This window comes from Rhinatrema bivittatum, chromosome 6, assembly GCF_901001135.1.
Source record: "Rhinatrema bivittatum chromosome 6, aRhiBiv1.1, whole genome shotgun sequence".
Classification (NCBI taxonomy): domain Eukaryota; kingdom Metazoa; phylum Chordata; class Amphibia; order Gymnophiona; family Rhinatrematidae; genus Rhinatrema; species Rhinatrema bivittatum.
In genome coordinates, this window is record NC_042620.1 from 347,419,048 (window position 1) to 347,433,137 (window position 14,090).

At 40.7% G+C, this 14,090-nt stretch overlaps 1 long non-coding RNA gene across 1 annotated transcript; it reads left to right on the top strand.

Annotated features, from left to right (window-relative positions):
- The first annotated feature begins 11,618 nt into the window (after positions 1 to 11,618).
- On the top strand, positions 11,619 to 13,862 carry LOC115094581. Its single transcript, XR_003857586.1, has 3 exons — positions 11,619 to 12,107; positions 13,026 to 13,111; positions 13,621 to 13,862. It is a non-coding gene; the product is annotated as an uncharacterized LOC115094581 (long non-coding RNA).
- Positions 13,863 to 14,090: the final 228 nt, after the last annotated feature.

Below are 14,090 nucleotides of genomic sequence, written 5' to 3' on the forward strand. Positions count from 1 at the left end.
TCTTACAGCTTTAACCCGTAGGGGTCAGGACACCCGAAACTGGATCCTGGAGGCTATTTCTGCCTTTCATCGCCTCAAAGAGACTTTCTTAACAGGATCCTGTCTCCATCATCCTGAACCTAATTGCCCCTTCCTGGTTGAGGTAGATGCCTCCGCGTTTGGAGTGGGGGCAGTCCTGAACCAATGCTCTGCTTCCAGATCCTTGGTCCCATGTTCCTTCTACTCGTGCAAATTCTCTGCTGCAGAACAAAATTATAGCATTGGAGACCGCGAGTTACTCGCCATCAAGCTGGCTTTGGAGGAATGGTGCCCGTGGCTAGAGGGCGCTCAACATAAATTTACAGTGTTCATAGATCACAAAAATTTGGAACACTTGAGCAAAGCCCAATGTCTCAATGCCCGTCAAGCCTGATGGGCTCTATTCTTTTCCAGATTTAACTTCAAGCTTTGCTACCGCCCGGCAGAGAAAAATCTCCAGGCAGATACCCTATCACATTCATTTGAACCTGAAGACAAACCCGATGAACCAGTCACATTATTGACCCAGCCTGCATTTGTCTTTTGGCTACTCATCCTGTTCCTACTGGGAAAACTGTGGTGCCCCGTCGACTCCATGAAAGAGTCCTCCGGTGGGCACATGACTCTAAGTTTGCCGGCCACCCAGGGCGAGCACGAACCTTAGCACTGCTCCAGTGGCCCACTATGGTCTCTGATGCTAAAGCATACGTCAATTACTGCAGTACCTGCACTCAACAGAAACCCCAAGTTGGGCGACCTTGGGGTTTACTCCAAGCACTTCCAGCTCCTGAAGAACCGTCGACACATCTTTCCACAGATTTCATCATGGATTTGCCATCATCTAAAGGCCACACGGTCATATGGGTTACAACTGAGAGAGACGAAGAAAGCAATCAAGACTGCAAAAAGTCAAGCAGAAGAAAGGATTGCCAAAGAGATAAAGAGAGGTGGCAAAACATTTTTCAGATACATCAGAGAAAGGAGAAAAGTTCAAAGTGGTATAGTGAAATTGAAAGGTGAAAAGGATCAATGTGTAGAGAGAGACGAAGAAATGGCAGAAATATTAAACAAATACTTCAGTTCAGTGTTCACTAAAGAGGACCCAGGAGAAGGACCGTCGCTAGTTATCAAGAAACTGGAGAGGATTGGAGAAGATGTAACTCCATTTACAGTGTGACCTGTTCAATAGATCCCTAGAAACAGGAGTGGTGCTGAGTGATTGGAGAAGAGCGATGGTGGTCCCACTTCACAAGAGTGGGAGCAGAGAGGAGACTGGTAACTATAGGCAGGTTAGCCTCACCTCAGTGGTGGGAAAAGTGATGGAGACGCTGCTGAAAGAAAGACTAGTGAACTATCTACAGTCAGGAGAATTGCTGGACCAGAGGCAGCATGGATTCACCAGGGGAAGGTCCTGTCAGACAAATCTGATTGACTTTTTTGATTGGGTGACTAGGGAGTTGGATCAAAGAAGAGCGCTCAACGTCATCTACTTGGATTTCAGCAAGGCTTTTGATACGGTCCCGCACAGGAGGCTGGTGAATAAAATGAGAAGCTTAGGAGTGAGTGCCAAGGTGGTGGCCTGGATTCCAAACTGGTTGACGGACAGAAGACAATGTGTGATGATAAATGGAACTTACTCTGAAGAGAGAGCGGTGTTAAGCAGAGTGCCGCAAGGATCGGTGTTGGGACCGATCCTGTTCAGTATCTATGTGAGCGACATAGCGGAAGGGATAGAAGGTAAGGTTTGTCTGTTTGCGGATGACACTAAGATCTGCAACAGAGTGGACACGCCGGAAGGAGTGGAGAGAAAATGTCAGTCAGTTCAGAGGTCACACTGCTCCACAGATTGGCCAGCCTCCTCAAGGTTGAAGCACCAAAAGATTAAGAAATTTCATATTTTAGCTTTGACCCTATGACATCTGATTTTCTTTCTGGAGCTTTATCTTGAGACCAACCTGAAAAATGTTCTTGACCAGCTGAGTCTCTCTGTGATTTCTTAGTCTTGTAAATAACTCTTATTTCCTTGTAGAAAAAAATGGCAGCCAATACACTAATACACTAATACACTAACAGTTTTGTGTGTGGCTTAGTTACATAAGGTAATGCAATGTAATTATTATAAAGCACAAATATATGCCATATCTGATTATTAAAATAAATACTTTAAAATAATCTATTTCTTTTAATGTATTTAATATTTTATTATCCATAGTCTATACCCCTGTGGAAGTTTCTTAAGTAGCTTATATTAAGGGCTACTGGTCCAGATATATTGAGCATATTTTCCCTAGATACAAAATGGGGGAAATCCCTTTAATACAGCTGACCGTTAAATAAGACATTTCTAAAATGTAGTTTGTAAATGATCAGGCAACCTGAAAGAACCTTAGATGTATTGGGCAGCACTTAGCAAGGTTTAATTATGAATCACAGATCTGAAGGTGAATTTTGGTCCCTGTTGTGAAACAAGCAAATAATGGGAAGCTAAAATAAATGCTTTAAATCCAGTATGCCGATAACAAATGGGGGGGGGGGGGGGGGGAGAGAGAGGAGGAATATAAAAAATTGTTAACTGATGTCTGAAACAGTTGCAAAGAGTATATTATTGCTCAAAGCCTGTGAGTGCGCAACCTTGTAACACCAGGCCTGACAGAGAAAGATAAGAATGTAACTAAAGGGTAATAGAAAGAAACCCCTTAAAAGGATGGCTACTGCAATAATAAGTTGTGCTTGCAGACTCTGCTTCCTCGCCCTTTGTGATATTGTCACTTGATCCGGTTTGGTGCCATTTGTTGCTTTTTCTGTTATTATTTTTGTTTTTATTTTTTGGGTTTTGGTTTGGGGGGGTTTTTTGTATTTTTGTAGGTGTTTGGAAAAGATTTTTATTCTGCGCATTTCAATTGGCTTCCCCAATGCTCCGCAATCTATTTGTAGGGATCTTAATAGGATAGCAAACATTAACATCCTTGCAAGTTTACTTTTGAACTTGTTCGCTGTGTCTTAGCATTTGCCAAGGGGCGAGTGTCACCCTTTCACAAGAAACCGAAGTATACCGAACATTTTGGTGTATGAATGTCGGAAATGTGCAAACGCAGGTGCAGAAAGTGCAAGTGAAAACCAGGTGCGCCAGCAGGGTTGCAAATGTTTTAGTTGCTGTCAAGATAAAGATAATGGCGACCTTAGGGCTGGATAAGGGGCTTTGAGTACTATGAACATAAAAGATTCAGAAGGTACTGATCCTCTAGTTTGTGAGGAAGAATTATATTTGTAAGATGTCTTAATTCAAGTGCGGTGAACAAAGGGTTAAATGTACGTTCAGCTTAGCTGTCACTTGGAGTCCTGCAAGAGACACTTCTTATGACAAGTGTAAGGGATTGACATGGATTATTATTACAGCATTAAAAGTATCATTGAGTATTAAATTGTTTCGGCTTGAGCCAAACAGCGATTAAAGGATCTGACGTGATATACGATCAGGGTGACTAGCGTCTTGTTTAAAAGGAAACAAATGGTACCGAGGGAAAGAAAATACAGTTCACGCTGAAAAGATGAAAAGGATCTAAACTTTCCTGTCCTCAGTTTAAGCATTTCCCTTTAGCATTTGATCTTATATTAAAAAAAAAAAAAAAAAAGAATAAGGAGAGTATGAATGAAGACTCGGTTTAAAAAATGTTAGAGCATGCCAGGATTACAATTTCGGAAGCCTCTGGGTTTAAAGGTTGGTATTTAGGCCCCAGTAAAGAATGCATGCTTCAGCTGTTCCCAAGGTGAGGCTGTAAGAAACAAGCCCTTCTTTCTCTAAAACGTAAGATGTTTGCTCTCTCAGAGATCGTTGGGGGATTTGATCTGCGTAGAGAACACACATGGTTAATTTTTAGAAAAATTCCGAAGTTCCTGGTTTGGGGGGGCGGGGGCGGTTTCCATTTTTCCAAGCACACAGTTGCGGGTGCTTTTGTGTCTCACAAACAAAGCTGGTCTCATAGGTAACATCTGTGCTTGACCCCATTTGCCACGTTACCTCCAGAAACCCTGACCCTTTCCTTCCCGGGCACAATAGGCACGCCAGGGAGCCTGTTACTTGACCAATTGCAGGAGTTTCATAGAAACTTCATTAAATCAATTAGTGGGTGAACACATCACAATTTACTTGCAATTAGTACCCACGATGTCTTAGTTTTGCTAATACGACAAAGCAGATGTAGCTATTAAGAAGGAAATCCTGCTTTGGTGAAATATAACTCCGGCAGCCTCGGAAACCAGGAAGAAAGGGGAAGCGGAGGCCACTCTCTCTGTATGTTGCATTTAAGCCCATGGAAGAACGTGCAGGTGTTACAACAGATTGTATCAAATTATTATCTATTGAACATAGTTTCCTGATTATCTGTACCGAGGTAGAACAAAAGCGCCCGTTAATTAAACGTCTGGATTCATAAAACCCTTAGACAGAAGTAAACCTCCCCAACAACCCAATTGCATTTACAAACTGGAAAGGTAGCGTTCAGAACTACATTACTTCTGTTTGGAATGAGGACATTGAAGAGTTTGATTCTACAAAATCCATGTTGGTTTGCATGTGCCTGGGAGCAAAAGGGGCAGTTTCAACCATTGTCTGGCTTAGGAACCGAAGCGGCAGCTCCTGTTAATACTATCAGTGAAAGGGTCTCGAGTTTCAGATGGGTTCATGGTGACAATTACTAGACCGAAACGGATGCCCCTGGAAATTTAGGTCAAGTGTTCAGGATTTCAGTTTCATGGTCAAGGTTGTCAAGGGGTAACCTTAAAACCATCTAGGGGAACATGTCTGAGCTCTCAACACTTCAGCTCTGCCCAGATGATTTCAAGTCACTTCAGACTGTAATAGAACAACCTTGCCCACATTCCATGGCTTAAGAGTGAGGTTCACTCTTGTCAAGGTATGAGAAAAAAACAAATCTACTTGGAGACACCAAGCAGTAAAAACAAACAAAAAAAATACTCTACTAGAAAGGAATATATATTTTTAGGTTGCAATTGTGAATGAGGTTGTTAGAAAATTTATAATAAGAGCGGAAACTAGATGCCTGATTCTCCTGAAAAGCAATGCGGCCCTTAGGTATAACCTGTACTCGTCAGAAAGCAGATGCAGCTACCGGAGATGGGACTCAACGCCATCGAAATTATTTCTAAGGAGTTGGTACTATTGATAACAATAGGGCCAATTAGGTACGACAGGGAACCATGGTCATCGTGATGCTTGTAGTAAATTTCCTGTGACGGTGAACGTTAATTAAAATCTCTGTTTTTAAAAGATAATGTGTCCTTTGAGATACCAGATCGGAAGGGTTTTTCTTTGTTTGTTTTGTGTGTTGTTTTTATTTTTTACATCAGTGTGTAACATTTTAGGATAACCTACCTTAGCTAGGTGTGTTAACTCTTCTAGTTTTCTAGAAACAAACTTTATTTCCTGGTTCAATAAATTATTTACTTGCAATTTGAGTTAATCCCATTAAAATGCGTGGTTTGTTTATACTTAATAGTTATCTAGGGACTCATTTAGATAGTAAAGCTCTACCGTTACAGACACAATGGATAAAGGTCTTGGTAATCTATTGCTAAAACATGTGAAAACTTGTGATTCAATGATCTACTATTTTTTGAGATATACATTGACCTATAGCTCTTATGGAAATAATGTATAGCTTCTGAATATGACAAAGACCTAGCATAGATACATAAGAGCCCGTCATCACTATAATTGATATTATATTTATTTTTTATTGTATTACGAGAAGACTTTTCATGTTTTCAAAACGTTGTACGCCACTTAGATGTTACTAGATCCACATGTTTTAATACTTAGCTCGGTACCTTTTTCTGACTCATCTTTGATTTGATTGTATCAAATGCGGCAATAAAGCGGTGTACATAACTGCAAAATACCAGATATTTTTGCACAAGCTCCATAATTTACATATCGTCATTATATGCAATGCTCTGTATGAAACCGGCCGGGAGAATTCAAACATTTTGTTTATGGCTTGTCTTCTCAGGAAAAAATAAATAAGAAGAACTGTAGATTCTATTTAGAAAAGCTACAGATGCTCCCTAGCATGCAGAAATGGTTTCTGGCATTTTTTGATTTCTCACTCGTGCGTCTCCCCTAGGTTTTGTTTAATTGATTGCACAGATAAATGGCGAATGTGGATTAAATGGCAGAAGGAGTAGGATCAAAAGAGTTTTCATGGCACGGAAACAACTGTGAAACAATAATATACAGTCTTTCCTATTTAAGTAAACCATAGTCCTTTTCTAATTTTTCCCCGATAGCATAACATAACAACATAGGAAAGTCCATCTGGTAATTATCTAATTAAACTGACTCAAGTGGTAGAAACGTTCTGTATCCTTAGCGCTTTGCTTTTATTGATCAAGTTATGTCAGAAATTCCAACCCGGTGCCACACAGTTCTGTCTTGTACAGTAAAACTTAAACTCCTAGTCACCGAACTTTACCTGGTAAAAGTAAAAACATGTGCAGGGATATGTTAGCTCATGTTGTTGGATGTTTAGGTACGGTTGTTATTAGAAATTGACGGTGCACGTGTTGCTATGCTCCTGCTGCTGGATGGTTTATGACGCTTTATGTTTTAGAGGCATGGTAGATAAATACCCTTTGTTTGTTTCTTCTTACTGCGTTTGATCTGTGCATTGTCACTTAAGATACGTTTTTGTATTATGTTGTATCACATAATGCTGGGTGTCAATAAAGATACCCAGCATTATTTTGAAAACAAAATTAAAAACAAATATAAAAAGTTCAAATTCCATTACAAGAAAAAAAAAACCAGAGAAAATACATCATCTCACGCCATAAAAATAAATATACAAAAAAGCTGAACTAAAGTCCATCACAAGGAGAGGAGAACCAATCATAAGGTTAACATTTAGGACTCTACAGTAAAGTAACCTAGTTAGATTGCTAAAAACTACTTCTTCAGCACATGCAAACACACTAAACTGGAACTTTTTTTTTTATACATATATAAAACATAGAAACGTGAAGGCAGAAAAGAAAGACCATATGGCCTATCTAGTCTGCCTATCCATCTAACTAATTAACATAAAATGTCTAACATAATCATCAGCGACATAAGGGAATTGCACAAACAAATCGATATAAATTTTGTTTACGAAACTCTGCTTAAGTGTAGTGGTCGACTCAATGTAAAAATATTAATTCGGTTGCATGTCAAATTAGACTTTCTTATTTTAAAACGTTGGTAAAAGACCTTTCAGTCAGCTGTATTCGTTCTAGAATACAATATATTTGCATATGATTTTTTCAGCTTGTGAACAATAAAATATAAAGCATACTTGATCTAGTTGAGGTTTTGCTGATACATATCGGTAAACAATTATTTAATATAGGGAAAAAAGTAAGTGTATTCGGTAGGGAAATATAGGGCCTACTGGCCAGAGATGTTTTCCTGTTTCTATCGTTAGGTAATGATATTTAGCAGGATCCTGGTGTGGTTTATTTTACATTTTTCAACATCTTTCCACCTTTAATGTTTCAAAGGAGGCAAACTGTCCAAAAACAGCCATTGATTAGCTCATTGAAAAAGACCAGTGTGCTGTACAAGAATACCATCCCATACTATTAAATAGTACTGAAACCCAACATAGTTCAATAAAGTCTCTCACTTCAATATTAGTCTTGCATCAGGGGGGTCATATACACTAAAAAAAAAAAACCAAACAATCTTTATCACATGATGCAAAGGAAGGAAGAGAGAAAATAAATTGCTGACAGTATTTTAATAACCAATACAACCAGACATAAGGAACTCTGAAGGTATTTAATCATACCAGGAGATACTGGAAGAAGAAAATATTGTAAGCATATTGTATGCAAGCATAACATGGGAAATATTTGGGAGATTCTCAAGTCTTCCTCCCTATAAAAATAATTGCTTCATTTCTATTCGACTGTCCCACCAAATAGCAAACAAATCGGCAGTGCTTTCCAAGGAAAAGGTTCAGTAAGCCTAGGCCCTCCTTCAAACACATGTTTAGGGTATGTAAGGAGCTAACTGAAGATAAAAATTCATCAGCAAAAGTTGGGAGCATTACCGCAGCGTTTTTCTTAGAATTTATTGAGCCGTCAGTGAAACCCAACAGTCAATACCCACAGTGTTACTGACTCAATAAATACAATAGAAGTCCAATAAATAAAGCAATTAATAAACACAATAACATTTCCGAACAGAGATGGCCACTGCATCTGAAAATGTGAATTTATACAATTCTTGGGAGGCAGGAGAGCAGCAAATCCTTCTAAGGTCTTATAGCGTCTCTTATTTTAAGACACTCTTACACTTGTTTATGGAAAAACTATAATCTCATGTTATGGCTTTTTATGTTAAATGTGGCATGAGCATTGGGGTTTCCATAGTTCCCGAGTTGAGTTCCCATTCAGAACCCCTTTGTTATGGTACGGTGTGAATGAATGTTCACCCTACTCATCTTTCATTTAAATATATATGTATATGTGTATCACGTCCAAAATATATTATCCAATAAAATGGACAAATTTCTATTTTGCATATAAACGAAATGCGCTCAAATTTCATTGTACTGTAAGTTTTAATAGCGCTTGTTTTGCTTGCTATTTCAGGTACCAGAACCCAAATGCAATTTTAAAATCTGCTATGCTAACTCACTAGTGACTAGTAAATAGATCAGTTCTGTGAAAATAATTACATCTACTTTATATCACTTGATACACTGACATTGCTTGTTCTAACTTAGACATGTAAAAATGTACCATGTATGTGTAACTCTTATGGTCTGACAGTGGAGTGTCACTGTCCTTTCCTCTCACATTGTATTTCACCGATTACTATCTAATGAACTTGTGCAATAGGACCATGATTGCGCGGAAAGGTCATTTTCTCAAAAGATATTTCCTATATAGGGACAGAATGGCGAAAGTACTTCTAAAATAAACCCTATAAATTTGCAGAGCAATGAAAGCATAAAACAAAAATAATCTTCTAGTCATTGAGCAAACAACTATGACATTTTAGTTTTTACAAAAGCTGTTCAATATATTACATTCCACTCATTCCTTTTTCTTGCCATGTCCTTCATTAATTTCTCCGTTTCCTTTCCTCCATTCAAAGAATTCATTAAATTGATCATTCTCCTTCAGACAGCTGACTGACTCAGGTCAACCACTGCCTCCCAACATAATTACACCCAAGCCCAAATGCATTCTAGACAAAGTCATCGTTAACAAGTGGAAGTAAACAATATTATACTATTTCATTACTTTGTTTATCCTCCACTATGGGTTTTTTTTATTAGTTTCTTTTTTTCCTGAAGGTTTTCTGCCAGACCTGCATCTTTTAAACTAATTTTTCTATAACGAAATCTGCTTTTCAAACACATTAGCGATTCTGAGGAGTGAGGAGTGTGTGTGTGTGTGTGTGTGTGTGTGTGTGTGTGTAACACACATAAAAAGTACTGACGTACTCGAGTCGACTAATTGCCTTCTATGGAAACATAACAGTTTAGCAATGTACCCAAAATATTTTACTAACTTTCCAACCCCTTTGTTTGGTAGACTGTGAAAAAAAATGCGTTTTACCTTTGTAGGGCCGTTGATCCATAAAAATAAAAAATGAATCTGCCTATATAGACGAACATTTGGCACCATGTACAAAGTTGGCTCAATGCGCCCATATAACCCGATACGAAATACGTCTAATATTAAATATGCATAATTCACAATCAAGCATCTGTGTGTTTTATTAATCTGTTATTCTAATCTTCTTACTCCAGAATTTTTGTCTAGCTCTTTCTCAGTTATATTGTAATGTGTTCACTATGAATCGGAGGAAAATTGTCAAACACACACACACACACACACACACACACACACTACCCTGAAACATCCTGGGAGGACTTTCAAAAGCATGCAAGACAAAAGAATGCTAACTGCCTGCAGCACGAACGAGAAGGCTTAATTCACAAAGAAAGAGACCACAAAAAAAAAATTCTTGTGTATGTGTATTAAAGCCTTCCTATCCCGAGTCTTTGATACATTGAAAGAATGAAAGTAACAATTTCAAATGCACCAGACATGTATAAAGCAGTTCATGGGCTCCCTGTGAAAATCAGTTTCCTCTTCGAAACCTGTGTTAAAAGAAAGTAGTTCATGATGCTTAATCTACTTGTCTAAACATTTTTATATCATGAAGATTAGATACCAAATTCCAGACACACTATAAAATTGTAAAAGTATTGCTTTAATCAGCAATAGTCTACAAACTTTATACCTTTGTCTATAAATACCTCGTTAAACAGAAAATAGTTATTAATAAAAAAAAAACCCTGCTAATTATTTTTTTATAACAAAAGTACAACCAGATTAGAAAAAAATGATGATGTCATAATGTGTCTTAATGAAGAACTATATATTAGCACTTCACCCTCCTCAGGTACAAACTCATTGTAAACCCTCTGGCGAATGGCGATAAGGAAATACCTACAGTACGTAAGTGTAATCCGCTTTGAAGTGCTTGAAAAGCGGAATATAAATCAAATCAAATAGTATTATATAGTATGAATGTTATTCGAGTCATTAATTTGATAGAAACAGTAGTTGAATGTTGGGTCCGAGATCTTGGAACTATTATTCATGCACATAGTTTGTCACACAATTTAATTCTGAAGGACATTTTGAACAGGCCGCTTATTCTTTATTATTGTGATTTTGAAGTAACTGCCTGTCTACTGTAAAAGGGCCCATGCAAATATTTTTTTGTTTGAAAAACAAGCATAGATGCATAATGTTGAACGAATTTTGTATTATATATCAGAGGGAAAAAGCAAAAATCTAACAGATCAAGGAAAGAGTTGTTTCATGAAAACGCGACTAATTTCTCTATTTCTCTCTCTCTCTGTCTTTTCTTTTTTTTTTTTGTAGTGTGAACCGAAGCCCAGGGCTCAGATATTTCTGTAAGTTAGGTTAATTTTTAACCTAAGGGGTACACTTCCATATTTTTATTTCTAGTGCAGTCTATTTTACCAAGAAGGAAACTTGCCGGGCACTCTGCGTACCGTTTGTGCTCTCCCCCTTGCACAAGTTGGATCACCCGTTTAAGCTCAGTTACTTGCCCCCTTTTTTGTGTGTGTGGAAGTCACTAGACCTGGGCCCCTGCCACCTGATTTACTGAGCTTTCTTCCTATAGAACACAGCTCCACTGCAGAGACAGTGCGAGCCCCGAGAGAAAAGTAAATCGCGCCCTTGAAGGACACGAGGGGAGCCAGAAAGGGCCGGGCAGCCAGAGGCAGAAAGCACCGAGCTGACTGCCACGCTCCCAACTGAACACACTTTTTTTTTTTTTTTTTTTTTTTGCGGGAGATCATCGAAAAGTAGCCCCGCATCTGCAGTGCCCGCACAGACGACTCCCCCTGCCGCCTTCCTGGTTCCCCGCAAGGCCAAGGTTCCGGCCGGCGCGAGCTGGCCAGGAGCGGAGCCGCCTCCTCCTCCACCCCCCCCCTTCCAGGCGCCCCGCCTGGCCGCTCTGTTTCCTCGTCTCCTAGCAACCGGGGGAAGAAAGGCCCCGGCCCGGCGTGGGCCGCCGGCTCTGCTGCTGAGCCGCAGGGAGCGGCGGCACGGCGGCCCCTTTGATCTGCCACTGGAAAAGGAGCTTAGGGGGGCACCGTCGCCATTAACCTCCCAGGCATCGGTTCCAACAGATCAGACACCTCTGACACGGCTCACTCGCAGCGACGAGCCAGGCTCCGGCCGGGAGGAGACGTCACCGGGCGGCGGCAGCAGCAGCAAGGCCCAAGCGGAAGAGAAGTGCGTCGGAGTTTTACTGCAGGCTTTTTCCTGTTCTGGTCTATTATTTGTTGTTGTTTAAATATGTCTGTGCAGGAGTTTATTAGGCATTCTTCTCTCAGTAATCCCCAGTCTATGAAAATGAGCCCTCACCGTTTGCATGGCCTCATCTGCTGTATAGAGCTAGAGTATCCAGCACAGAGGAAAAATGAAAACCTAAAACAATGAAGTCTGATGCAGGCATACAAAATCCAATGGTGAGTGCCGATTTGGTGTCCATGGCATCAGCAGGTCCCTGAAAGTTCATTTTCCCATATGGAACGATTATTGCTGTTCCCCTCCCGGTGGCACCCTGCTTGGTGTGATTTGGTCACTTTATGGCAGCATTAAGGTTTATGCCTCCTCTTTTGACTTGCATCTGACCTTACATCGCACCCTCATGCTGGCTTCATCATGTTGTCGTTAGTCACTCTCTTGTCTGCATCATTGCTCAGGGTGAACCTCAATGTAAATCATCAATTAAATGTTGATGTGTGCCACTGTTAATTAACATTATTGCATTGTGGGATACACTGAAACAACATTGCTCTAATTATTAAAATAATATAATATACCATATGATAAAAAGCAAAGAACTAGTGTGCTTGGGAGGTGTGCACAGATCTTAGTGGTACAACAGCAAAAGATAGGCTTTAAACAGGTTGGCATGTATTGTGCTCACAGATTTCAAAAGCTTCACTGTCAGGTACCTTCTTAGAGCAATTAAAGCTGTTGAAGGTTTTTCAAGAATATTTCTGTAGATTCAGAAAAACTAAATGGACTGTCTATGGGGAAAGACTGGAGCCTCTAACATTTAAATAAATAAGATTCATAAAGCAATCCAATTTCCTTACCTGTTACAATATTTATACCCCTCCCTTTGCACTTCGCATTTCCTTCTCTTCCAACTGCTTGTCACATTGTTTGGCAACTTTAAGGTCACCAGATATTATTCCCCTTAAATCCCTCATATGTGGGATGACAATCAGTAACTCCGTTTCCTATCATGTAACCCCTGCTCCTGCTCAATTGCTACCTTCCAAATTATAAATTGCATTTTCTTCATTAAATATCATTCATGATCACTCTTCATATTTTTCTAGATATCTCATTTTTTCATGGCAACAATTTTACAGGTAGATCAAGCAAATAAAGTGAAGAGACAATTTTTTTGTTGGAAGAAAGAGAGCACAAAAGCCCTGGGAAAAATTAATAGTTTCATGTACGTAAAAATGCATTTTATTTATTTTTTAAGCAGTTCTTGTTACGCATCCCGTCTGCGCCCGGCCCGCGCACGGGCCTGCTCACCTTCATGGTTCCACAGCAGGTCCCGGGCCGGCCTCCCAGCGGCAGCTGCAAGCACTTCCAGGCCCCGGCAGCGGTCGCTGGGCCTTCCACTGTGCACCAGGCCTCACAACAGAGCTCGGCGTCCTTGGCTGTGTTGGCCACGCCCCTGCGCGCGCGCGGACCTCCCGGCCTCTTGTAGGACCAAGGGCGGGTCCTAGCTCCATGGCGCACCCTGATTGATTTTCTGTTATAAGGAAGTCATTGCCTGCACTTCCTTGCCTTGGAAATTGGGTCGGCGTTTGTGCTAGATTGTCACTGCGTTTTGTTTCTTGCTCCAGTCATGTTCCAAGTCTCGTTCCAGGATCCTTCTGTTCCAGTTCTGTTCCTGCCTTGTTCCTGCTTCCTAGTACTCCAGCGACTTTCTGTTTCTGTTCGTCTTCCCAGGTAGTACCTCTGGACTGTTTCTGGTTCTGACCTTGGCTTGTTCCTGCCTGCCTGCCGCCTGCCTTCTGGCTCCAGTCTGTTCCTCAACCTGCTCATCTGCTGCCAGCCTTCTGACCCCAGTCTGTTCCTCAACCTGCCTGCCTGCTGACCTCGGCCTGCCTGTGACCTCGTCTGACCTTCGGAACCTGACCTCTGCTTTGCTGACTACTCCTTAGACTGACTCCCGGACTTTGACCTCTGCCTGCTTGACCATGTCTCTAGATTCTGGCTCTGTTCCTAGCCTTGTCATCGCCCTCGCTCTTCTGGTCCTCCTTGTTACATCTGACCTCCAGTCTCGAACCTGACCGCGCTCCCCTTCTACCTGTGGGCACGCCGGACTTTCATTCTCCCAGGAGACCCTGCGAGGCCCAGTCCAAGCAGCCCGGGTCCCTATGGGCTACTCCCGAGGAGACCTCGGGCTTCCAGTGGTG